At 39.2% G+C, this 24,083-nt stretch overlaps 1 non-coding gene across 1 annotated transcript; it reads left to right on the top strand.

Annotated features, from left to right (window-relative positions):
- Positions 1-19,292: 19,292 nt before the first annotated feature.
- On the top strand, positions 19,293-19,364 carry TRNAC-ACA (transfer RNA cysteine (anticodon ACA)). Its single transcript has one exon. It is a non-coding gene; the product is annotated as a tRNA-Cys (tRNA).
- Positions 19,365-24,083: the final 4,719 nt, after the last annotated feature.

Genomic DNA, 24,083 nt, shown 5'->3' with positions numbered 1-24,083 from the left:
TCTCAAGATCTCGCTAATTCTCAAGATTATTGTGTACTAAACAACAATTCCATGATGGAAAATTGGAAAGAAGTGTTCAAAGCCACAGCTTATTTCTCTCCATCAAAGTTATTGTTTACCTTCACCAAAGAACCAAGTCTTGCAATAGAAGCATGTGGTTTCCAGCACCTAAGACAACTATAATGTGGCTGCAGGTAGAATGGTCTCAAAGACAATGAGTCAGACAGAAAGATACCTCAGATGCCAGTTGGGTACAAAAAAACACCGTCCTGAGGTTAACCTCCTGCTGATGTTATCCTTCGTGATGAAATAAGAGCCAGCCAGCTTCCCTAGTGGCTCAGATGGTAAAGAATCCACCTGCAGTGCGGGAGTCTTGGGTTTGATCCCTGAGTTGAGAAGAGCCCCTGGAGGAGATCATGGCAACCCGCTCCAGTATTCTTGCCTGGAGAATCCCCATGGAAAGAGGGCTGGCAGCTACAGTCTGGGGTCGCAAAGAGCCGGACACAACTGAAGGACTAAGCACAGCCAGTTGCCTAATGCCCTCCTTTCCCCAGTGCACTGGCTTTCTCTGTGTGGCAGTTTTACTTTTTCAGCAAATTTACCAACCTGTAGCAGTTACTGTTAGGATTAATTGAGATAACATGAAGTCTATAAAAGTATCTGGCACATCACGGGGGATCTTAGTTTTCCTTCCTCTCAAACAGGATTCCCTGGAAGGAAGTTGGCACACATGAATGGAACTGGACTCTTACTTAGTAGTGAATTCAATGGGTTGAACATTGTCACGTGTGACATTTTTCCCCCTTAAGGATTGTGAAACCTCACCATTTAAATTTGCCATTGTTGAAGTAAGCTTGATCTCTGTGTCAATCACAAATGCAAACTTTGAGTAGAAATGAAACAAAGGCTTTTTATTCTACTCTAATTAAATGGCTTCTTATAAGAAAGCTGTAAGATATGCCCACTCTTTCATTTTTTAATAAAGAATATTAGAGTAGTTCATAGGCACAGAGCCTGCTGTTGTTTGAATAGATATGTCAGGGAAAGTAAGATCATATAATGAAGGTGTTAATAAACACATGGGCATCTGCACACATTGAAAATGATTGAATATAATCCCATTCATAATATGATCCCTGGGTGGGAAAAATCTCCTAGAGAAGGAAATGGAAACTGTATTCTTGTATTACAGTATTTTTGCCTGGAAAATCCCGTGGACAGAGGAGCCTGGTGGGCTACAGTCCATGGGGTCACAAAGAGTTGGACACGACTGAACATCTGAGCATGGAGAGCTTTATGATGAGGGCTTTATTTGCTACACAGAAGAATAGATGTTTTCATTGGAAATATTTTGTAGAGAATGTCAGGTTCTGCGGGAGTGAGGTGGTATGGAAAGAACACTGACCCAGAATCATGGAATTGATTTATTCCTGGGCCTTTTTCCATTTAGTCTGTGACTTCGAGAAGCTTCTCCATGTTCCTGCTATCTCATCTGTGATGCTGTCACACACTGTATGCTTCCCAGGAGCATTCTGCTGTTTGTGTGCAGTGAAAAGCTTTGTTTTGCTTTTAACTCTAGGAAATAGCACTGATTTGGATATATTATACTGTTATTCTGTAGAAAAATATCAGAGGATCCTGGTTTATGAAGTTTAGTGTAACTCTTCTTCATCTTTGCCATAATAAAAATTAAGGACTCTTCTTATTCTGAAAAATAAAAAGACAACAAATGACCTTTTTCATTTTCATAATTTGCCTTCAAAAGTTAACAGTCCTTTGCCTTTCCTAAGCTCTTCTTTAGTAAAGAACCTGCCATTTACAGATATTTCACAAGTGGACTATTTCTGGGTCACATAAAAGTGGTGACCAAAATAAAAAATGTGAGTGGAATGTGAGCAAATTAAGTTAATGATGATAATTTTGATTGGGGAAGGATTTGCAACACATTTTATTAATTCATTATTCTATTCATAAGGCCTTATCATGGAAGGCCTTATCTGAGAAGTCAAACAACAGAAAAAGGAACAATAGAGCAGTACTGGTATACACCATAAGGAAGAACGTCAGTATCACAAATAACCTGCAAATTAAAACAGTGATGTACCATTTTCCTTCCATGAAAGAGTCCAGTTTACTTAGGCATGTCTGGTGGCCACACAAAGACAACATATTTGGTATGACCTCGTAGGACAACAGTTTGGCAGTATGTATCAGGAACCTTAGAAATGCTTAATCTAGTTATGCTTAATCTTAATCTAGAAATGCTTAATCTAATTCCATGGATGGTACTCTGTTTGGAAAAAATAACCTAGAGGAATAGAGAAGAATAACATTGAAGAATCCAAACTCCCACCCAAATTCCCACTCATGATGGATTTACAATTTTACATTTAATTATCCATATTTCCAACTCATATCCTCTTTCTTCTCTATGGCTTTTAATAAGAAATCATCCATCCCAGACTGTGAGTATGTGTGTGGGGCAGGGGTGGGGTGGTGGGGGGTTTCTGTGTTTTCCATGGTGAACACTGATTTTTTTGTGTAATCAGAAGCAGCATTTGAAAATCTTGTTTCTAAAAATCACTAAAATTCTAAGTCTCCTGCTATCAGAGCCACGAGTCAAAGATAGGAAACATGGTCCAATGGGAAGAAGGTTTTTGACCTTCCAGTTATACACTGCTGGTAAGACTTTTCAAACTCTTGAACCCTCTGAGTCTTTTCGGAATGTTCGGGACTGGTGTTACCTATGCCCACAGCTCTCCTCCACTACTTCCTCCCCTAAAGTCCAGCCTGCAATTCACTTTTCTTGAACGATCTGCCTCCATGATCTGGAGGAAGCCTTCTCCTTCCAGTTCCCGTCACCCACTGCTGGCTACCAGCAGCCACCAAACACCTCTGCAGAGCTCACCTCTCTGTAGCCTCTTCCCTCCCTGCCCTGTGCAGACTCATCGTACTTCCGTTACATTTGTTCTTCCCTCTGAGATTTAAGCTCTGATTTCAAGGCTTTGTAGTTCTTATTTCAAAGACAAGGAGTGAAAAAAGCCAGGGAAGATATGAAGCATGGGCTTTTGTCACCAGTTCTGTGATGCAACACTGCCCTAGGTCTGTTCAGGCTTACCAAATTCAACTGTTTTCAAGTTCTATATCATTGAACAGTGACTGGTTCACACACAGTCATTAACCTCGCTCCCCGCCTTTTCTTCCCTGCCTTCCCATCAGAGAGATGGGAAAAACATGGGCTTAGCCAGGTCATTCATTTCATTTGTCAACAACACTTGGAGCATCCAAATCCACTTCCTCATTCATACTTGACTTCTCCTCAATTCAGACCAGTCTCATTCATCGAATGAAGTGCTGTACTCTTTTCTGAACAATATAACAAGGACCAATCTAAAAAATATCCTGTGGAAAATAACGTCAACATGATTACAATACACCAGGCAATTTGTCCAACTTGACAGACCAACCCAAACGATCAACTTCAAGTTTAGATTACGCTCAGATTAAGACTAGAAGTGTTTCCGTTTTTATTTTACTCGTCATCATAAATGAAGCCATCGTCTGATTGCCTATGCACATTTGGACTCCAAATTAAACCTTCAGTCACCTAGACCTCTTGTTTTACAGGGCTGCTATTTTTAAAATTTATTTATGTCTTTTTTGACTGTGCTGGGCCTTCGTTGCTGTGAGGGCTTTTCTCTAGTTTTGGCGAGTGTGGCCTACTCTCTAGTTGGCGATTTGCGGGCTTCTCATTGCCGTGGCTTCTCTTGTTTCAGAGAACGGGCTTTACGGCACTGGGGCTTCAGCAGTTGCTGCTTGTGGGCTCCAAAGCCCGGGCTTAGGTGCTCCGCAGTATGTGAGACTTTCCCAGATCAGGGATCGAACCTGTGTTTTCTGTTTGTCTTTCTGTTTTGTAAATAAGTTCATTTGTATCATTTTTGTAGATTCTGTATGTAAGTGATATCACTGGGGCAGCTGTGTAACCCCATCAACAGTGGATGGTGTGTACTATACCCCTAAACCAGGGACTGCATGGCCGCAGGGCTGCTGGCTTTGGCCCCCATGCTCCAGAGAGGGCTCTGGGCCTGGTCTCACCATTGCAGAGGTGAATTAGAAGTCCTTCCCCAAGAGTTCTCATGTTTTCTTTTTTAAGTCTAAAAGTAGAATTTAGGGATAAACGAATACTGCCATCTTTTGTCAATTTCCCTTTTTTGTAATACTCAAAGTACAGTTCAGTTCAGTCGCTCAGTCGTGTCCAACTCTTTGCGACCCCATGAACCGAAGCAGACCAGGCCTCCCTGTCCGTCACCAACTCCTGGAGTCTACCCAAACCCATATCTATTGAGTTGGTGATGCCATCCAACCATCTCATCTTCTGTTGTCCCCTTCTCCTCCTGCCCTCAATCTTTCCTAGCATCAGGGTCTTTTCCAGTGAGTCAGCTCTTCACATGAGGTGGCCAAAGGACCAGAGTTTCAGCTTCAACATCAGTCCTTCCAATGAACACCCAGGACTGATCTCCTTTAGGGTGGACTGGTTGGATCTCCTTGAAGTCCAAGGGACTCTCAAGAATCTTCTCCAACACCACAGTTCAAAAGCATCAATCCTTCGGTGCTCAGCTTTCTTTATAGTCCAACTCTCACATCCATACATGACTACTGGAAAAACCATAGCCTTGACGAGACAGACCTTTGTTGGCAAAGTAATGTCTCTGCTTTTGGATATGCTATCTAGGTTGGTCATAACTTTCCTTCCAAGGAGTAAGCATCTTTTAATTTCATGGCTGCAATCACCATCTTCAGTGATTTTGGAGCCCCCAAAATATGTATTGCTAGAAGGTTTGCTACTGATATATGGCCCAAATCAATTGTGCACCCACCAAACTAAGCAATACCAGCTTGCTCAACAAAGTTGGTTCACATTGCAAATGGACATTAGAGTTTAGAAGGTAGGCTGGTAACAGATCTTGACATTTGTCTCTTTCTAGAATGAGAGAATTTTTTTCTTTTTAAATATTGCAGTACACAGGCTCTTTGTTGCAGCAAGTGGGGCTTTCTCTAGTTGTGGCAAAAGGAGCTACTCACTAGTTTCGGTGAGCTGGCTTCTCATTGCAGTGGCCTTTCTTATTGCTGAGCACGGGCTCTAGATCATATGGGCAGCAGCAGCTGCATGAGGACTCAGTTGCCCTCGGCATGTGCAGTCTTATTTCCCAGACCAGGGATCAAATCTGTGTCCCCTGCATTGGCATGTGGATTATGTCCCTATCTATCTATCATCTATCTACTTATTTGGATGTGCCAGGTCTTAGTTGTGGCACCCGAGATCTTTAGTTAAGGCACGTGGGATCTTAGTTCCCTGATCAAGGATTCAACCTGGACTCCATGCATTGGCAGGTGTATTCTTAACCACTGGATCACCAGGGAAGTCCCAAGAATTAGAGAAATTTTTTAAAAATAATAAGCATTAACAGTTTATAAAATGAAGAAAACTTGTTTTGAGTATATATATATTTCAAATATATATTTCTCTGAGTTTTCACCAGTTTTTAAATAGTTATATTTGCATATGTGGTAGAATATTAGAAGAATACCAATTTTGGATTAAAGACATGAAGACAAGGGGCTATCTTTATAGTGGAGAGAGGGCAAGCTTGGATTGGGGTCTCTGTGCTACTTATTTGCTGTGTAGTAAATTCCTTTACCACTATATTTCTCCATTTCTTGTGCTGAAATTGGGAATGTACTGTGTACTTTCCAAGGTGGTTGCAAATGTTAGAGATGACGTCTGTAATGTGCTGGGTACAAACAGATATGCAGTAAAGACACTAGAACTGATAGCTTTAATTATCTGCTTGTGCAGAAGCATTGTTACTGGTCATTTTGGTTATAGCCCAAGCTGCCCAGCATAATCGCAACTGTTGGATAAAGAGTTTGTTTGGATGTCTGTAGAGATGATTGGTTTTGACTTGGCTACATATTAAAATCATCAAGAACTTTTGAAAATGACCAAGGGCTAGGACCCTCCACAAATTCTAGTTTTATTTTGTTTTTCAATGCTCTCCAGCCAAGGGTGTTCATCCAAGGTGATGTATAATAGTTTAGACCGAATGATAGTTTAGAAGCCATAGTTTCTGCTGATAGCCCTACTTTGCACTATAAATAAACAGGTATATGAGTGAGCCACTGTTTAGTCCACACAAGTGCTGATTTGGTCCAACCCTTGTTGAAAATTCTCTTACGGATTCTCCATAGTTTGCTGTAAAAGTTACTTCCCACTAGGTTTTGTTCTTTATTCTTGTCTGTCCTCTCTGACTTTTTTTCTAAGAGGGAAGCAGAAGGAAGATAAAAGGAAACAGAAAATGAGGACGATTGTTTCTGTTCCTTTTCTTTTTTTTTGATAGATAAAAAGTAGATTTGTTGAGAGAGATACACACTCCACAATGTGGGCCATCTTGGAAGGTGAGAGGCCTGTTTCTGTTCCTTTGAGCAATTCCAGTTAACACTGCTCAGGAAAGCAGGCACAGAACTGGAGCTGACAGGCAACGGAGCCTTTAAGAGACTACACATCAGTAGCATTTGAGTGTAATAACTGGAAAAGAATTGTCTCCAGGAATATGAGAATTTTCTATTAGGAGAGAGAAAGAAGCCCCGAGACCTGACCACTTTTCACAAAGGAAATTCCAGAAGGCACCTTCCTTATTGGAATTCAGTTCAGTTCAGTCACTCAGTCGCATCCAACTCTTTGCGACCCCGTGAACTGCAGCACGTCAGGCCTCCCTATCCATCACCAACTCTCGGAGTTTACCCAAACTCATGTCCATTGAGTCGGTGATGCCATCCAACCATCTCATCCTCTGTCGTCCCCTTCTCCTCCTGCCCTCAATCTTTCCCAGCATCAGAGTCTTTTCAGATGAGTCAACTCTTCGCATGAGGTGGCCAAAGTACTGGAGTTTCAGCTTCAACATCAGTCCTTCCAATGAAAACTCAGGACGGATCTCCTTTAGTAAGGATGGACTGGTTGGATTTCCTTGCAGTCCAAGGGACTCACAAGAGTCGTCTCCAACACCACACTTCAAAAGCATCAATTCTTTGGTGCTCAGCTTTCTTCACAGTCCAACTCTCACATCCATACATGACTACTGGAAAAACCATAGCCTTGACTAGATGGACCTTTGTTGGCAAAGTAATATCTCTGCTTTTAAATATGCTATCTAGGTTGGTCATAACTTTCCTTCCAAGGAGTAAGCGTCTTTTAATTTCGTGGCTGCAATCACCATCTTCAGTGATTTTGGAGCCCCCCAAAATAAAGTCTGACACTGTTTCCACTGTTCTCCCGTCTATTTCCCATGAAGTGATGGGACCAGATGCCATGATCTTAGTTTTCTGAATGTTGAGCTTTAAGCCAACTTTTTCACTCTCCTCTTTCACTTTCATCAAGAGGCCCTTTAGTTCTTCTTCACTTTCTACCATAAGGGTGATATCATCTGCATATCTGAGGTTATTGATATTTCTCCCGGCAATCTTGATTCCATCTTGTGCTTCTTCCAGTCCAGCGTTTCTCATGATGTACTCTGCATATAAGTTAAATAAGCAGGGTGACAATATACAGCCTTGATGTACTCATTTTCCTATTTGGAACCAGTCTGTTGTTCCATGTCCAGTTCTAACTGTTGCTTCCTGACCTGCATACGGGTTTCTCAAGAGGCAGGTCAGGTGGTCTAGTATTCCCATCTCTTTCAGAATTTTCCACAATTTATTGTGATCCACACAGTCAAAGGGTTTGGCATAGTCAATAAAGCAGAAACAGATGTTTTTCTGGAACTCTCTTGCTTTTTCGATGGTCCAGCGAATGTTGGCAATTTGATCTCTGGTTCCTCTGCCTTTTCTAAATCCAGCCTGAACATCTGGAAGTTCACGGTTCACATATTGCTGAAGCCTGGCTTGGAGAATTTTGAGTATTACTTTACTAGCGTGTGAGATGAGTACAGTTGTGCAGTAGTTTGAGCATTCTTTGGCATTGCCTTTCTTTGGGATTGGAATGAAATCCTATCCTTGGTTAATTTTCTGTTTGAATGTCAGCATTTCTCTTCAAAGATACATTAGCACCACTCTTCTGTTATACAAAACAGTGAAATGCCCTTTTCAATAAGGGCAAAAAGACATAGAGTAAAATTTTACTAAAGGAATTCAGAAAGGAAAAAAGAAAGCTTTTTACTAGACCTGGAGAGTACATTTGTTGAACTGTAAAAATGAGTGAGAAGAGTGAATTGGGGTTAGGTGAGAGTACTATGTGACCTTGGTTACCCCATCCCATAATAATACATACTAAGGAGGAGAGCTTCAGTGAGACCCTTTGCCATTTAAGGATTCATTTGGTTGCAAGCGACAGAAATCCAATCCCAAATAGTTTAAGGAATCAATCCACTAATATACCAAATAAAATCACATAAAATTACATATATACATATATATTTACTTAGCTGGAAATTCTAAGGAGTTAGAATGTGACTGGATCAAAGGAATCAAAAGAGGTCATCAGGATTGATTTTCTCCCTCGCTCTCTCAGTCTGTTGTCCTGTGTGTTGGTTTTTTAGTTTCAGCTTCCTCGTATCCAAAAGGACTCCAGTTCACCAGCACAGTGGCACACCTGGGTGTGTCCCTGAGTCCTGGGACATAGAGGGGTCCGTTGCCAGGAGCCGTGGGAGGGTGGATGGGCAGGAGAAAGTAGGTGTCTGTTGTACCTGTGGGCTCCCTTTCCTCTGCGCTGCTGCTCCGCTGATTCCCACATCTTCTGCCTCAGACTCCAGAGTTGAATTACACCACCTTCCTTGCACTAACATGGATTTACTGATTATTGGGTGGTTTATCTATGTGGCTGAGACTCTTGATAACTGCTGGAGGTTTTATCATTTCAGCAAGATTTACTCTGAGAACATTGAGTGCTTGACTTGTCCATATTGAGAAATTTTTATCATTTTTTTTTTCCCCACCAAGTAAAAGCCCATTTGCAAATGTCTAGTTCTAGAAATTGGTATAAGAGTACAGATCTGATTGGGAAGGAACCAGTATTATGAGCATCAGTTCTCTGCTTTGTTTCAAGAGCAAGAAAACCTCCGGAATAATCCTTGTCAGGGAATAGATACAACATGTTATTCTGTCAACATTGCAATTATTAAGGATTTGTTTTCTCTTTCTTAGTCATTTGTAAGGTTGTGGTAGTTTCAATTTTATCTCTCTTTCCTGGTACCACATAGTAGGGAATCAAAAAATATGTATTGAATGATTGAAGAGTCTGGAATTCTTGAATGATTTTCCTGAATTTGACCAAATTAGAATTAGGTTAAAATTCATAATATTACCCCCAAACACCCACATTTATTTGTTATAACTTTGATTTATTACAATAATATCTTTCTAGTTATATTTATAAGCAAGAAGAAATAAAACATTGATGCCCACCTTTCTTCAGGTAAATTAAGCCCCTGGAAAAGGAAATAGCAACCCATCCAGTACTCTTGCCTGGGAAGTCTCATGGACAGAGGAGCCTGGCAGCCTATAGTCCAGGGGTCGCAAAAGAGTCAGACATGACTAAAACAAGAACAGTAACAGGCTGGAACAGTGAACAGCCCTTTCCAATTTCTTATCTCTCTTAACGAAACTTAAAAATTTTTTCTTGTACGTTCCTAGCACCCTTTGTGGAGAAAGAACTTCACACATTTTGAGCACTTGCTATGTACCAAGTGTCCTGTGGACACATTGTCTAGTTGAAATCCCACAGCCATAGCATAAAGCCTTCCTCTTTCTCAACTCCCTCCTTCACGATGTCATCCATCATGGCGTTTATCACACCGTATTGCAATATTTGCTTCTTTTCTTGGTCTCCTACTAAACTGTGAGTTTTTCAGCTGCAGAGTCTGTCCTATTCAGGTATGTATTCTCAGTACCCAGCTCACAGTGGGAACTCTGGAAATATTTTTTAACAATTTGGGTATTCTGTAATCTTTATTTTACAAATTAACATCCAAGGTTACTAAGTAGAAAGCGACTAAGGTTAGTTTTTGAGAAAGAATCTGCCTGCCAGTGCAGGAGATGCAGAAATATGGGTTTGATCCCTGGGTCAGGAAGATTCCCTGGAGGAGGAAATAGCAACCCACTCCAGTGTTCTTGCCTGGGAAATCCCATGGACAGAGGAGTCTGACAGGCCACAGTTCATGGGGTCATAAAGAGTCGGACACAACTGGGCATGGACACACATACCAGACTCGAAGGCTTGTTTTCTTTCTGCTAAACCACTCAAGGTTGTTAGGAGGGTTGGCTGGAGTGATGAAGCAGATTGAGGAGGGGAAGTATAAGGGGATGATGAAGAGAGTATTCATTTCTCTTGGGTATATACTATGGAGTGGAATTGCTGGGCTATGGTAAAGCTGTGCTCCACCTTTTAAGGACCTGCCAGACAGCTTTCCATCCAAAGTGACTACACCATTTTACATTCCCATTAGCAGTATGAGGCTTGCAATGTCTACACATCCTTCCAACACTTGTTTTGATGAGGTTTTTTTGGTCACGATCATCCTGGTGGTTGTGTAAAACTGATATTTCGTTGCAGTTTTAATTTATATTTTGCTGGTGGCTAGTTATGTTGAGCATTTTCTGTGTGCTTTTTGGCCATTTGTATATCTTCTTTGAAGTAAGTCCATTCAGATCATTTGCCTGCTTTTCAATTGGGTTGTCTTTTTATTATTAAGTTGTAGGAGTTCTTTATATACTTTAGATACAAGTCTCTTATTAGACATATAATTTGCAAATATTTTCTCCCATCTTGTGGGTTATCGTTTTACTTTAGCAATGATGAGCTGTGAGGCACAAAAATGTTTCATTTGGCCAAGTCCAGTTTAATGATTTTTTTCTTCTATTGTTTATACTTTTGATGTTATATCTAAAATGCCATTGCCTGATCTAAGGTCATGAAGATTTACATCTATCTTTTCTTCTAAGAGTTTCATAGTTTTAGCTCTTATAGTTGGGTGACTCATATTATTCAGTTTTTGTATATGGTATGAGTTATGGGTCCAACTTCATTCTCTTGCATTTGGATAGTTGTTCTAGCATCACTTCTTAAAAAGATATTCTTTTCCCATTGAGTGAACTTCATACCCTTGTCAAAAGTCAGCTGACTGTAGGTGTATGGTTTCATGTTTTACTCTGTCTTCTTGTCTCTCATTTCTATTCCACTGATCAGTATGTCCATCCTTGTTAGTACTATACTGTCTTAATTACCATCAAGTGCTTGGTTGTTCAGTCGTGTCTGACTCTCTGCAACCCCACAGACTGTAGTCCTCCAGGCTCCTCTGTCCTTCAGATTTCCCAGGCAAGAATACTGGAGCAGGTTGCCATTTCCTCCTCCAGGGGATCTTCCCAACCCGGGGATCAAACCGGCATCTCCTGTGGCTCCTGCATTGACAGGCAGAGTCTTTACCACTAGTCTAGTGCCACTTGGGAAGCATAAAGCTATATTGGAAGTATAAAGCTATATGCTTTATACTAAGTTTTGAAGTTGGGAAATGTGAGTCCTCCAACTTTGCTGTTCTTTTTCAAGATCATTTTGCCTTTTGGGCCCCTTTAATTCTCTTACAAATATGAAGACCAGCTTATCGATTTCTTCAAAGAAGTTAGCTGGAATATTGATAAAGATTGTGTTGACTACATAGATCAGTTTGAGGAGGACTGCCATCTTAACATTACACCTTTGATCCATGAACATGGATGTTTTTCTATTTATGTCGATCTTCTCATTTCTGTCAACAGTGTTTTGAAGCGTTCATGTTACTATGATATTTTTGAAGCTATTTTAAATGAAATTTTTTTTATTAATTTCATTTTTTGGACCATTCATTGATAGTTTATAGAAATACAATTGTATTTTAATTTAAATTGTAATTTAATTTAAACACAGTTGTATTACTTTTGTAGATTGGTTTTGTATGCTGCAACCTTGATAAACTTATTGAATATTTAGTAGTTCTACTGGTATTTTAGTGGATTCTTTAGGATAATCTACAAGTAAGATCATTTCAGCTGTGAGTATATGTAGATTTTTGTTGTTGTTGTTGTTGTTGTTTTTGGCTGAGTTATGTAGCTTGTGGGATCTTAGTTCTCCAACCAGGGATTGAACCCAGGCCACAGCAGTGAAAGTGCCAATTCTTAACCACTGGACTGCCACAGAATTCCTGAATATGCTCAGTTGCTCAGTCCTGTCAGACTCTTTGCAACTCCATGAACTGTAGCCCACCAGGCTTCTCTGTCCAGGCAAGAATTTTCCAGGCAAGAATGCTGGAGTGAAGGACCATTTACTTCTCCAGTTCCTGAATATATGTAGTTTTATTTCTTTTCTTTTCTTTCTTTCTTTTTTTTTTTTACAATAGGATTGCCCTTTATTTCTTTCTCTTACCTAATTACCCTGGCTAAAATCTCCAGCACAATTTTTAGTAAATGTGACAAAGAATGGGTATATTTATCTTGTCACAGATTTTAGGGAGAAAGCATTCACTCTTTTACCAAGATGTATGATGTTAGTTGTAGACTTTTGTAGATGCTTTTTTTTTTTTTAACCAGATTGAAGAAGTTCCCTTGGTTCCTAGTATGTTGAGTGTTTTAATCATTAAGGTTGTTGCATAATGTCAGATTTTTTTAATGTGTGTCTGTTAAAATGATTGTATGGTTTTTGTGCTTTATTGGTAAGGTACAATGTGTTGCATTAGGGCTTCCCTGGTTGCTCAGTGGTAAAGAGTCCACCTGCCAACGCAGGAGACAGGGTTCAATCTCTGTGTCGGGAAAACAAAAGAGCAACCCACTCTGGTATTCTTGCCTGGGAAATTCCATGGACAGAGGAGCCTGGCAGGCCATAGTCCACAGGGTCACAGAAGAGTCAGACACAACTTAGTGACTAAACAACAGTGTATTTCATTGATTGATTTTCTTATGTTAAAATCTTGCATTCCTGGGATATATCATACTTGGTCTGGTATATAATCTTTATATGTTGTGTTCAATTTGGGTTTTGTTGAGGATTTTTGCATCTGTATTCATAAGAGATGTTGATTTGTAGTTTTCTTGTGATATCTTTGTCAGGATTCTGTAGTAGGGTAACACTGGCCGCATTGAATTGAGAAGTGTTCTGTCCTTTTCTATTTTTTTACAAGAGTTTGTGGAGGATTGGTGATTATCATACTTTAAACATTTGGCAGAATTCATGAGCAAAGTTCCTGGGCTCTTCATGAAAAAAAAAATTATTACTAATTCAAATTTTTTGTTGTTGTTGTACTTATAATAGATTTATTATAAGTTTCTTCAGATTTTGTATTTCTTCTTGTGTCTGTTTTGATATAAATATCTTTCTAGGAATTTGTCCATTACATCTAGGTCGTAGACTTGCTGCCATGCAGTTGTTCATAGTATTCCTTTATAATTTTTTATTTCTGAGAAGTAGTAGTGACATCCCTCTTTTATTCCTGAGTTTAGTAAGTTGAGTCTTCTCTCTTATTTCTCGGTCATTCTAACTAAAGGTTTGTCTATTTTTTTCTATTAAAGAACCAACTTTCAGTTTCATTGATTTTTTTTTTTAATTGTTTTTCTAGTCTCCGCTTCTTTTATTTCCGTTTGAATCTTTATTCTTTTTTATTTCTATGCCTTCTTTGTGTTGTTTCAAGTTTAGTTTGCTCTTCTTTTTCTAGTTTTTTAAAGTGGAAGGATAGATTGCTTACTGCATTTTAATTGGTGTCTTCATTTTCTATCTCACAAGACAGTTTGCGAGTGTGGGTGAGCGATGCCAATTCTGAGCCATTCCATTGAGACCCTCCTCTGGGGACAGAATCACAAGGCAGCTGGATTCATGAGGCAGGTACACAGAGACTAATTGTTGAAATACTAGCTTCTCACTGTCATGGAGTCTATGTGGCATTGTGGTTCTGGGGCTGAGACATGGACTCTGGAGTCTGGCTGCCTCGGTGTGAGTTCTGTCTCTCACTTAGTAGCTGTGAGACTTTGGACAACGTATATAAGTTCTCTAAGCCTCAGTTTCCACATCTGTAAAATATGCATGGAGATAGTCACTACCTCATAGTGTTGTTGTAAGGATTAAATGAGCTAACACGTGAAGTCTTGGCCAGAGTTGCTGTGCTTAGTCACTCAGTCATGCCTGACTCTTTGTGACTCATGGACTGTAACCTGCCAGGCTCCTCTGTCCATGGGGATTCTCCAGGCAAGAATACTGGAGTGGGTTGCCGTGTGCTCCTCCAGGAGATCTTCCCAACCCAGGAATCAAACCCAGGTCTCCTGCATCACAGGCAGATTGTTTACTGTCTGAGCCACCCAGGAAGCCCAGAGTCGGCACATAGCAAATGGTTAGCTATTCTGTTGCTGCTGTTGTTGTCAGGTCAGATGGGTCTATGTTGAGCTACGTCCATGTAAAGTAACTGCAGAACTTGGAGTTCTGTTTCCATTAGTTTGTGCTTCTTTGCCAACCATCCATGACCTCACCCGAATGTGCTACCAGAATGAACCTCACCTGCATTTACTACCAAGACACATTTCCTACTGAAGTGTGGCCACCTTGTCTGTTACTTCCAAACAGGAGATCTTCTTTTCTCCAAAAGATTGCAGATTTAACTTATTTGATCATCCATCTATCTATATTGTAATGGTACTATGAGAACGATTGCAAGAAATTTCATTTCTCTTTAAAATTTATTTATTTCTGGCCATGTTGGGTCTTTGTTGCTGCACTCAGGCTTTCTCCAGTTGTGTTGTGGGGGTTTCTCATTGAGGTGCCTTCTCTTGTTGCAGAGCGCAGGCTCTAGACACACGGGTTTCAGTAGTTGCCGCATTCAGGCTCAGTAGTTGTGACTTGCTGGCTCTAGGGTGCACAGGCTTCAGGAGTTGCAGTTCAGGGGCTCAGGAGTTGCAGCTCCAGGCTCTAAGGCATGGGCTCAGTAGTTGTGGCACAGGGGTTTAGTTGCTCGGAGGCATGTGGAATCTTACCAGACCAGGGATCAAAGATGTGTCCCCTGCATTGACAGGCGGACTCCTATCCACTGCACCACCAGGAAAGTCCCAAGAAATGAATTTTCCTAAACAAATTTGAGACAAGGTCAGGATGGGAGTACCATAAATTATGAAAATCGTGTCACTAAAAAATTCTAATTTAAGCTTTATAGTACGTCAAATTCTCCTCTTGAAGTGGGGATAGAAATGCCCTCTCTGAACTCGACAGAGGAGCTAACATTAAGATTCTGGTGCCTTAGGACTTCCCTGGTGGCTCAGACGGAAAAGTGTCTGTCTACAGTGAGGGAGACCTGGGTTCGAGCCCTGGGTTGGGAAGATCCCCTGGAGAAGGAAATGGCAATCCACTCCAGTACTGTTGCCTGGAAAATCCCATGGACAGAGGAGCCTGGTACGCTACAGTCTATGGGGTCGCAAAGAGTCGGACATGACTGAGTGACTTCACTTCACTTCAGGCTCCATGAGGGTAGCATGTCGTCCCATTGCAGCTTCAAGACATGGGCTGCTATTTATGTGCCTAAATGGAATTTTTAAAAAATACATACAGGTTATTCCCATCCTTCAGCCAAAGGGTGGCTGTTACTTTCAGAGAAAGAAAAAAATATATATAGATCAATCCTCATCAGGAAACCTTCGGTTAGCTTCCTTTAAAATGAAAATATAGCCAATCTCTAGTTATTTATGAATAATAATAGTTAAGATAATCCTAAAACCTTCAAGCAAAGTAATATTTTAATAAAAATATTTTATTGACTATAACTAGATGCAAGTTTTATGTTTTTACCATTTGAATATAAGTATTTACTATTAAAACAATAGGTGAGCATTATTTTAATAATAATACATTGCTTCTCTTCCTGAACACTCAGAACATTTTCATGCATATCGTATATTTTTCTCCCTCACAACATCTCTCGGGTTGTTATAGGGAAATAATTATTACCATTTTACCCGAAGAATAAAGTATTTTAAAGACATTTTCCCCCAGTTATTTTCTAGTTAGTAGAGTAAGTACAACCAGTACTCAATTACTCAATTAGTCTTTCTCCCTCCCCTGTCTTTTTTTTCTCATTAAAATTTTTTATTAGAAGCATCACTAAGTATTAGAAAGGATATGGATATCCCCCTTTTTTCCTCTGGCCTTGTAGATACAGAGAAATTTGAGAATACTAGATTATACATAGGGAAAAAGTGAAGAAAAGAACTCATTAGTCTATAAATTGACAATCAGCTTTCTTTGTGATATATAAAATTAGATGAATTTTATCCAGGGACGGGTAAGAAGTAGATTTATTTTTTGGAAGACTGAACTTAGTGTGAATTAGTCAAAGATGCAGTTATATTAATAACAATTAAATTTTGTTTGTCTCTTTATACGTGGGGTCAAGCCACTCTTGTTCTTTGTGTAGCCTGATTACAAATAGAAGGGTGTGAAAGATGGGGCAGATGTGCTGAGCGCCATAAGTAATGGGCCATGAGTTCTAAATTAAGCAGTTAGAGTGGCCTGGAATCAGCACCACAGACATCTACCTCTCCAGGCCTGAGCTCCTTAAACACTTAAATATCCAATAGAATTTTCTATGCTATGCTGAGAATATATTATTAAAAGCTTTAGGTTCAATATATTTTGTAGCTCTGTATTACCAACCTGTGTTATTGGCTGTCTACTATTTTCCAAAAACTTTAGGCCAGCCAGAACAAGAGACCACTAACCCTCAAGATGATCATTTCAAAGAGTGCCAAGACATCAAGTTAAGGCACACACACCCTGAAGCAGCTGTTAAGGTGTGTGTGTGTGTGTATTTATTATATATTATATCTAGATACTAGTTTTTAACAGGAAAGAAATGCATGAGGTACAGGTGAAATCACTAATGTCATCAGATAATAGGGACCACAAGGACCATGTCAATTCCTGAGACTCTGACCCATTCTGTTTTTTTCTTTGCCACATTGAATTCTACCTGCCAATCCTCAATAAAGATTTCTAAAAGAAATTTCTGGTGTAAAAGAGCTAATAAACTTTGGCTATCCTATGGTTGCTCCCTCCTGGGGGAGCACAAGGAGTAATTTTTGGTGACTACTGAAATCTTAAGACACATCCACTCCAGTATGAGTAAATAAGTACTGGCATTAAAAAATATATATATATATATATATATATATATATATATATATATATGTTTTAATTTTATTACTTGTTTTTAATGTTTGGCTTAGTTGGGTCTTTGTTGCTGGACCCAAGATTTCTTGAGCTGCAGCTAACAAGCTCAGTCGTCGTGGCACACAAGCTTAGTTGTCCCGCAGCATACGGGATCTTTCTGGACCAGGGCTCGAACCCATGTCCCTGCAATGACAGGCAGATCCCCAACCACTGGACCACCAGAGACCACTCTAAGTACTGGCATTGACTTTGGGATCCAAAGTAAATGTGAATCCTTGTGAGTAGACTAGGGGTGACTTACAGAAAACAGTAACAATCAGGGATCACCCAACAGATAACAGTAGATGAAACTTGATGTTTAATTATCTAAATTACCCAGAGACTAACCACATAATGTATGCTAGGTGAGTGCCTTTACAGTTAAACAGGGCACATGTGTGCTCTGTTGAATCATAGTCGTATGGGGAATTGGACCTACCAGAACTTCTAAATTCACAAGCCAGTGTTTCTCAACCCATTTCTCTTCTACTCAGCATTCATTTCACCACCCTCTGACACCTTTCCTCTGAGGATTTTACAGCTTCCATTTAAGTCTGTTCCCCATCCCAGGGTGTAATATTATAAGTATTCCTTATATGTAGTCCATTTCTAAAAGTTGATGAGAACTTTAATTACTCCACCACAATCTGAGATTAAGTATGAACAAGAATGAATTCTATAAGTTATACAACACTATACAAACTAGTAATTATCCTTACTACTGAATATATAAACATTTCTTCATTTTGATAGGACAGGAGCTAGATTGTTTTCTTATGCAAGTGAAAAAATTAATGTATTTTTGTCATTTAATAGGTTTTGAATTGAGGGTCTATAGTGTATGAGTAAGGGTCTATAGTGTAGGTCAGGCAACACAAAGAATATGCACATGAAAGAATTTACTCTGGGGACTTCCCTGGTCAGGGAGCTGAGATCCCACATACCTCAGACCGAAAACCAAAAACATAAAACAGAAGCAGTATTGTAACAAATTCAATAAAGAGTTAAAAAAAAAAAAATGGTCCACACCAAAAAAATCCAAAAAAATCTTTAAAAAAAAGAATTTACTCTGTGTCCTTAGGCATCTTAGAATGCTTGATCACGTCCTTATACCCATTTATATTCCCACTAGAGTATATGTGAATCCCTGTTTTTCCCACCTTTCACCACCAGTGGGTGTTATAAATTTCCAAATTTTTGCTGATTTGATAGGACTTTTAAAATTTAGATTTACATTTATTTAATGGAACAAAATTCAGTGTGAATAAAGTGGAACATATTTTTATGTGTATTGGCAATTGAATTTTTCTGCACATTGCCTATTCATATTTTTGCTCATATTTATTGAATTACATTTGCTTTATTGGTTTGTAAGAGCTCCTGCACAGTAAGGAAACTGACTTTTCTTTATATGTCTTGTAGCCCATCCCATTTGTAGTTTGTCTTTGACTTTATTGTAATGCTATGAAAATGAAAGTTGCTCGGTTGTGTCCGACTCTTTGTGACCCCATGGACTATATACAGTTCATGGAATTCCCCAGGCCAGAAACTGGAGTGGGTAGCCTTTCCCTTAATAAATATTTCTAAATTCCATTTAATTCTTGGTTGAAAGAAAAACTAATGATTGGGACCAGTTTTTAGTTTGATTTGAAAATTAGTTTCAATCTTAACTACTGCATTTAGTTATTTAATTTTCCAACCTAAGTTCAATTATTAACTGATATGTCTCCATCCTAAGTTCAATTATTAACTGAATCTAAAATGGAGATTTCTTATCATAATTTTCCTTTCATTTTTGAAAGAGAACTAAGTACTATAAATGGTATTCTGTTGCTTCAATTAATTATTATTATTATTTTGTAGTTTTACTTCCAATAAATACATTAGAGACAGCCACTCAAAAGAAATCTAATAAGCAGTTTTTGTTAATCACATGCTTGTAAGTTTGAGGGCTGTGTGTACTTCCTCTTTATAAAACTACGTTTTCACAGTAATGTGTTTTTCCAATTAAAAAAAAATTGTCCGTTTGAGTAATTCCCTGGTGGCTCAGTGGGTAAAGCGTCTGCCTACAATGCGGGAGACCCAGGTTCGATCCCTGGGTCGGGAAGATCCCCTGGAGAAGGAAATGGCAACCCACTCCAGTTCTCTTGCCTGGAAAATCCCATGGACTGAGAAGCCTGGTAGGCTACAGTCCATGGGGTCGCAAAGAGTCGGACACGACTGAGCGACTTTCCCTTGAGTAATTTTAAGGAGTCATGACTGACACTATTATTTTCATTAACATCAGATCAAAGTGATTTTCATACATATATCCTTTCATAGTTTCACTTGGAACTAACTCTGGGGCTGATGATTTCAGCATTGGTGTTTCTAAAAACACATTGTGTTAACAAGTTGCTCCATTGCCGTTTTGTTTTGTTTCCTTTCCTATAAAACAATGCCAGAGAAGTGAGGTGCTTCTCAGTGCACTGTGGTGTCAGGGACACATATGGATTTCAGATTTGGAGCCTGAAACAAACATGGTAGGAGAACAGAAGAGGCACACACATGCAGGCTCTTACTACACAGAGGGAGCATCTGTTACTGCGACTTTCCTTCTTCCCAATTGTTTTCATAGTTGTTCACCAAAGTGTTAAAGATTTAGCTTTGCGGTCTTTGTTTCACAAGGATTCTTCCTAAGCTGAATTTTCTATGATTTATGGCTCCATATGGTAAGTCAAAATATTTTACCAGTAGTTTGGAATTTTATGAAGAGCGTTGAGCACCCAGGTTAGTGAATTTCTGTGTGTATGCCCTTAGCAGAGAGACACGTTGAAAGCAGATGGCTTGTATATGATGTATTTTGTAAGGTATTAATACTATCAGCTTGTCATGCAAATGAATGGCAACCATGTAAATCAACAACAACCCCCCCCCCAAAAAAAAATCAAGAGAAAGTCTTAAATTTTGTGTATAAGTTTTAATTTTCAAATGTGGAATTATAGTTTATGCAATGCTGTGATAACAGAAATTCCAAACCATTTTGCAAATGACACACAGTTGTCCAATAGTCACACACACACACACACACACACACACACATATATGTATGTCTATATATATATGTGTCTGACGCAGAAATGCTGAAGCAGTGTGGCAAGAAAGCCATGTAGAGAAAGGCAGATAACTACATAAGAAGCCTTTCTGAGAAGATGACTCCAGAGAAGAGTTGTGAAAGAAAACACAGATCTGTTCAGACATAGAAAGTAGAAAGAGAGTAGGGGATTTTGTACGTGGGTGTGTATCTGTCGAGGTTGAGAGGAACAAAGGGAAATTATGCAGTGGTTTGCAGTCAGAAGTTAAGATTTGCAGTTCATGATCAGAAAGCTCGTAACGTTATGGATGATCAGGATCACATCAAATTCCTTTCATTAAGCTAGATAGTTCTTACTGCTTTCTGGATGGTTAGCAGGAAAAGTGGCTATCGAATGGGAAGGAAAGAGGTTGTATGTGGTTAGTGTTAGCTAAATTGATAAGAGAAAGGGAAATAATTGGCATTAAGAACTTAAAATGATGGGTTGAAAAGGAGAGAAAGGGGCTACAACAAGAAATTATCTTATCAAATCATTTAAATTTTTCTGATAACCAAATGTAGTGTTAAAATATAGACTACAAATAGGAAAAACTTAAATCACCATATTTAATATTCTTATTATCCAAAGACAACCACTATCAACATTTTATTATATTTTTCTAGTTTTTACATCTATAGTATCAGTTGAGATCATGCTATACATACAGTTTTCTGTACTATTTTCTTAATCTCACATATCATAAACTTTTATTCATAACATTAAAATTCTATGTAAATGTAATTTTTAGTGGCTAAAGAACTAATATAATTTTTAGTAGCTTCTGTACCAGCATTTACTTAACCATTCCCTCAAGGTGAAGTGTTTGGATAGTTTCTAAATGTATCACTGAGATAAGCATCTTTATATATAAACTTCATTTTAATTATTTCTTTAGATAGATTTTAATGATTTAATCGCCAAATGAAGAGAATAAATATTTTCAATGCTTTTCATATATATTACAATTTTTTTAAGGAATGGTTTTGGTCAGTTTATATTTGTCTTACTAAAGAGTGGCATTTTAGCACTATTCATTAAAAATATTTGCTAATTTTATTGGTTAAAAGTGATATTCTAAGCATGTATCTTGTCTGAATTTACATTTATTTGTTTACCAATGAGGCTGAACATCTTGTCAAGTTTCAGTCACTTGTAATTCTTGAAGTGACAGATTAAAATACATCTACCATGCATATATGATAAGTATATTAGCTGGCATATTTCATAGTATTAGCTAACAGGACATCTAAAGAGACTGTAGACTATTCTTTCAAGTGGAAGAATAGAAAGTAAAGGCCAAGTGGTGTAACCGGAGAGTGGACACAGAGGATGAGGGAGGAAGACCCTAGACTGAAGTCAGTGTTGGGGGACGGAGGGGGAGTCAGTAATAAAGGTCTTCCAAAGCAGATCATCGTCATGAGGGGCATTCAGTAGGATGGGCCGTGAAGTCCAAGATGGAAAGAGTATGCAGTAGACAAAGAGCAGCAGACTCAAAGGGCCCGGTGGAGACGACGGCCAGACAGCGAATGAGGGAGGCACCCGCTTAGAGTCCGCCACCTTCACCTCCAGGAAGCCTGGGGAGGTTCCCAGGTTTTCCACGGAGGCTCTTGTTTACACAGGTCTGTGTTTCCCTCAAATCTGGAAGTTTTCAATAATATGGATCTTTTGTATAGCCTCTCTCCCACCCACCCAGCGTGTCTCTTTTAATAACGAAGGTCGATGAGACTGTATTTCGTGTATTTCTTGTTTCTAGGCCCTGAAGTCAGCTTTCCATAGCATGCACATGTTTTTGAATTAAACAGCCATAAAAGTACCAAAGAAAACTAGAAATGGAGAGGACTGCAGAGTTTACGCATAATAATACATTTAGCAGTGAAGTGAAGGACTGAGTTGATTAGCTTAAACCTAGATTTTAAAAATAATATTCTGAGATGCTGCCCGATGGTTAACATCACTGATACTATACATCTGCGCTTTTACTGCTTATGAATGAATGCCATGCCATGCAAAATGTTTTACCCATATTACTGACACGGTGTTATGGAACCACCCTGACCCCAGCTGCCCGGGCTGCAGTGTGAGGATCCTGGACACTGCCGGCCTACAGGTCATCCAGTAGTCAGCTCTGCCCATTCTGCCTTTATGATGTAATTCAAAGTCAACTTCTCTTCTCATGACCCCAGGGTTACCAGGCCTGAACAGCCTCCAGTCCATCTCTCTGCTTCCTCATCTGCATGCCTGGGATCTCATTTTCAGCCCAGAGTGATCTTAAGAAAAAGAAAATCAGATCTCGTCACTTCTCTGCTAAAAATCCTCCATTACGCCCAGTAGAACCAAAATCCTTGCCTGTCAGCCCCGCGTTTGACCCGTCTCCTCTGCTCACTCTACTTCAGCTTCACTATCTTTGTCTTCAGATACCCCACTGCAGTCTTTCCTTAAGAGAAAAAGGACTTCCCTGACCATCCTACTCAAAATAGCTCCCCCTTTTCCCTCCTAACTCTGCTTTATTCTTCCTCATAGTATTTGTCACTATGCTCCCTCCCCAAAACATATATATTTTCATTTTGATTGTGTTTCTCCAGCATAACAGGAAGGACCATGTCTGTCTTAGTCACCACTTTATCTTCAAGGTCTAGAACAAAGACAGTCAATGACAGTAACCATTTGTTGAATGATTGAATGACTCATCTAACCAATTTAAATTGAGTATCTTGAGAAGTTACCATGCGCTTATAGAAACTTAGGTTCATTATGTCTAAACTATTTGCCTCAGTACTATTTTATGTTGTTCTTTTTCTTGAATATACACTGCTTGCTAATTTTAGCATTATCTAAACTGACCAGCCTTGCAATTGATCTATTAAAGTTGTCCTCATGTTTCTAATTAATGACTTAACCGATGTTTATAGATGCACAGCAGTTAAAGTTTTAATCTGCTAGATTGTTTTTTACCTGATTTCTATTGTTTCCATATTAAATTTTTTCTTTAGAATATCTGCTTCTATGTTCTCAAAAAGTAAGAGCTTCTTTTAGAAAATGGCAAAAGTATATTGATCAGATAATTAAGCTTAAACAAGAAGTGAACCCAAGAGTTTTAAAGAAAAAAAAATGTTCACAGTCTTTTAAAGACAACATGACTTATTTAGGACCTTGCCAGCCATTCAAGCCCCAGATAAGATTCAATTTCTTGGTTGATTAAGGTATTATACTTATGAAATACATTATGTAATTCTTCAGCAAAGAGGTTTTGTTTTTTTTTAAATCACAAAGTAAACAGAGAAGTGTATTTTTATTTTTAAAATTTTCTTTTTAGCTGTCCTGGGTCTTTGTTGCCGTGCGGCCTTTTCTCTAGTTGCAGTGAGCAGGGGTCCAGTTGCTGTGCACAGGCTTCGCATCGCGGTGGCTTCTCTTGTTGCAGAGTAAGGGCTCCAGAGTACTCAGGCTTTAGTAGTTTCGGCTCATGGGCTCAGGAGATTCGGCTCTCCGGCTTGCAGAGCACGGGGTCAATTGTATTGCATGGGTTTAGTCACCCTGAGGTATGTGGGATCCTTCCAGATCAGGGGTCAAACCTGTGTCTCCTGCTTTGGCAGGTGGATTCTTTACCACTGAGCCACCAGGGAAGCCCCAAGAAGTGCATGTTTTCAAGTTGTGAGCTTTGTGATTGCCGTGTAAGTAACCTAAAATGACTATAAATCAGAAGGCAGCCTGCTGGC

Source organism: Budorcas taxicolor, chromosome 6, assembly GCF_023091745.1.
Source record: "Budorcas taxicolor isolate Tak-1 chromosome 6, Takin1.1, whole genome shotgun sequence".
Taxonomy (NCBI): Eukaryota; Metazoa; Chordata; class Mammalia; order Artiodactyla; family Bovidae; genus Budorcas; species Budorcas taxicolor.
Note: the sequence above shows the minus strand (reverse complement) of the source record. Positions and strands in the feature narration are given on the sequence as shown.